The 3,894-nt window shown below is 41.0% G+C and overlaps 1 long non-coding RNA gene across 1 annotated transcript; it reads right to left on the bottom strand.

The window, feature by feature from the left end:
- Window positions 1–308: 308 nt before the first annotated feature.
- On the bottom strand, window positions 309–2,693 carry LOC124151144. Its single transcript, XR_006863334.2, has 3 exons — window positions 2,585–2,693; window positions 1,589–1,717; window positions 309–454 (listed from the first exon to the last, which is right to left on the bottom strand). It is a non-coding gene; the product is annotated as an uncharacterized LOC124151144 (long non-coding RNA).
- Between the last annotated feature and the right edge of the window lie 1,201 nt (window positions 2,694–3,894).

Raw genomic sequence — 3,894 nt, forward strand, 5'->3', positions numbered from 1 at the left:
ATGTGTTTGTGACGGGAGCATCGGTGGGTCAGGTTGCGCTCCATTTTTTTGGCGAATACCTTGTATCCCCACAGCTATTATTTGACAGTGTGTCATAAACACATGTTTGTGATATAGTGAAATCGTACAATGGACTCTACTTTTAACTGAATTCTAATGATAATGGCATTTTCTATTCAAACTCCTTCCTGACGGAAACCTGATATTCATATTTCCGTAATGTTCTGCCATGTACGAAATATGAGCAATATGAGCGTTGTTTTTGCTTTGCATATGCAAATTTGAATGAATAATTGCAACTGTAAGTTTTTAAATCGTGTTTATTCCGTTGTCAAACAGACAATGTGGTCAACTAAAGGGAACTAACTCTTGTTTTTCCTTGTATTTGGGCTTGAACCGTTGCCTTCTCAGGTTTAGTATCTAATTTTCCCAGCAAGTAGGGGAATAAGGTTAGCTGAAAATAAAAGAAACGATGTTATTAAATTGGAACTGGAAGTCAGGACACGTGTGATACAGATACAATAAATCTCGCGGAGTTTTAACCCCCAACACAGTGTTAGTATTGGCGATCAAGACGTTAATGATTGAGATTTTATTCCACTTTTATCAATATTTGAGGAAGTTCACGGCACCGACATTTAACAGAAGGGAATAAAATATGGTACCCATTTTGGGAATCGAACCTTTAGTCGCTAAGGCACACGATTATTTCTCTACAACTGAAACAAGGTGAAATGGGGTTTAACGTCACATTCAAGATGGTTGCATTTATACAATGACGTGCAAGCGAGCGCGTGTGATAAAAACTGAAATCGCAATAATTGGAATCGGAGTAAGGTTTCTGATATTAATGATAATAACTTGATATTCAGATGACGATTTGTATGTAACCGATCATCTTGTTGCTATCATTATTTTGTCAACTGTAATTCAAAGGAAAGACTACTGAGAGGATGTTTTCAAATTGGTGTGATCTGCGGTTCAAAATAATTTTGTCAGTGGAACTGAAGGGCGGGTAAGGCCACATAAATTTGTTTGTTGTTTAACGCCGCACTCAGCAAAGTTCCAGCTGTATGACGGCGGTCTGTAAAAGGTCGAGGCTGGACCAGACAGTCCAGTGATTGACATAATGAGCATCGATCCACGCAATTGGGATACGATGACATGCATCGACCAAGCAGCGAGCCTGACCACCCGATCCTGTCGCCTTTTATGACAAGCATTGATTGCGGAAGACCTATTCTACCCCGGGGAGCCGCAGAAATATATATCATATAGGGTAGTATATGTTGGTCAAAGGTTGATTTCACTTTTCTCTACACGGTCGTACCAAATGAAAACAATGACATATAGAAATATGATGGTTTATGCGGCCCGTGTTATAATATAAATCAAGAATGCTATTACTTTTTGTCGTGTCGGGTTGCATCAAAAAGTAAAACTTCGGAATGGAAAATAACTTGGAACCATTGGAACCGGAACCGACTATTTGCTAAAAATAAACCAATGTCTTATAGTCTTTTATTATGAATTACGCGGCCTACATGTGACCTTAACGTAGTACAAGGAATGTAAGAGTGAAGCGTACCTTTGATCTCCTGCTCTGTCAGACATTCACACGTTAAACAGTTGTTGGCATCACGCTTGTAGCCCCGCGGACAGGGCACCAGACAGCGGAGTGGTTGACACGTGGTATCCTGGGCCTCGGCCACGTGACCTGTACAAGGAATCACTGGATAAATGGACATATCGGCGAGTGCATAAAAGAAAAACGCAATAAAAAACCCGATCCAAACACCCAAAATAACAATCCAAACAAATAACAGTAAATCTACCCGTATTACATCAAAACTCAATGATGATGTTTATCGCTAGATAAAAGGATATTTCTTGAAAACCGCACTTTGCATTTTTTGTCATTACTGTAAGTAATATACCTTAACGGCGGAATGGCGTGTTTTCACTTTATAGTGAGTGAGTGAGTGAGTATGGTTTTACGCCGCTTTTAGCAATATTCCAGCAATATCACAACCGGGGACACCACAAATGGGCTTCACACATTGTACCCATTTTGGGATTCGAACCAGGGTCTTCGGCGGGACGAGCGAACGCTTTAACCACTAGGCTACCCGACCGCCCCTTTCACTTTATAGGTATCAGCCACACGCAGCTGTCTTCGTTAATTAATCATCACGATATTTCTTGATTCTGTTTCATGTGGCTAGGACTATAATATAAACCCACTATTAGATTTTTTTGTTTTGAGATGGTTTTCGTATGTTGTTTTTACCAGGTCTTGCCTTGTCGATGTAACGGTGAAAATATTGACCAGTAGCTCGAGAGATCACTTTTACTAATTTAAACATGTACATCCGCTGATAAGGTGAGTTAGTATGGTTTTATGTCAATATTCCAGCAACATCACGGCGGGGGACACCAACAATGGGCTTCACATACGTGGGAATCGAACACGGGTGACGAGTGAGCACTATCCACTTGGCTACTCTACCGCTCCACGATGGTAAAGGCTACATTTTCCATCAGAAATCTATGACAAAAACGAAACAGTTTGAATGCTACTCACCACACACAAGAACGGCGACGACAGCGAAAATGACAGCAACTCCCTTCATGATTGACAACTATAGACACGATATCGACAAGCAACCGAGAAGATATGGACAAGTGGCTGTAGTTGATTGTTTGTTTGAACATATTTATACACCCGGTCCTTCTAATTAGCGTAGAAAGATGAAGAATGATATGCCCGAGGGTTCATTTGTTTCAGCAGCTGCCTTTGAGAGATTATTACAGTGTGACGACATACACCACGCAGTACATCTTGATTGGTGTGATGGGAACGGGGAAACGCGATGGATATCACGTCAGTGATGTAATATTACTGTTATGTGGGAAGCTGCGCCAGTGGAGAAACGTGTTTAATTTTGTATTCAGATGAGATTGAGAGATATCTGAGGATCGACCCGACCTATGTCTGATTGAGATTAACCACTTCCGATTTGTAACATTGCCTTGGTGTTGAAGGACCAGAAAATTATTTGATGATGATGATGATGATGATGTTTCATTTGTTTCAGCAGCTGCCTTTGAGAGATTATTACAGTGTGACGACATACACCACGCAGTACATCTTGATTGGTGTGATGGGAACGGGGAAACGTGATGAATATCACGTCAGTTATGTAATATTACTATTATGTGATTTTGACAGTGGGAAGCTTCGCCAGTGGAGAAGCGTCTCTATTTTTGTATTCAGATGAGATTGAGAGATATCTGAGGATCGACCTGACCTATGTCTGATTGAGATAAACCACTTCCAATTGGTAACATTGCCTTGGTGCTGGTGGACCAGAAAATTATTTGATGATGATGATGATAACGAGCGCTTCCGGAGGTGCCGATTTCGTTCTCTGGGAAACCAAGAAACATAGGAAGGAATGACTGAAAAAAGGTTTCCTTTGCAAATGAATGCCCATCCCATGACGGGAGTGAAGATTTTGAAAGGGAAGTAATTATTACACGAGTAATGGAGTATTTGGGAATAGGGGCCTGAAATTATATGACGGAATTGATGTGAAAGTGAGATATTTGGTTGCTTTTGTTTGTTTGTTTTTATGGGTAGGGCATTGATATCCTACCGTATAATTTGGTTATGATTAGGTAAAGGCCCCATTACACAGGGCTGCGACCTTTGTGACACCTTCGAGCGATTAAAAACTGGCCAGGACGCTAAATGGTCGCCTAAACCCAGAAAATCATGTTTCTATGTAACTGCTCCAGCAGTTGTTCAGCAGTAACTACTCGAGTTGTTCAACGTCTGCAACGAGACGTCTGGGAGATATTTGGCCCCGAGACATTCAAAATGATTCGTAC

Source organism: Haliotis rufescens, unplaced genomic scaffold (assembly GCF_023055435.1).
Source record: "Haliotis rufescens isolate VD_foot unplaced genomic scaffold, xgHalRufe1.0.p SCAF_43, whole genome shotgun sequence".
NCBI lineage: Eukaryota > Metazoa > Mollusca > Gastropoda > Lepetellida > Haliotidae > Haliotis > Haliotis rufescens.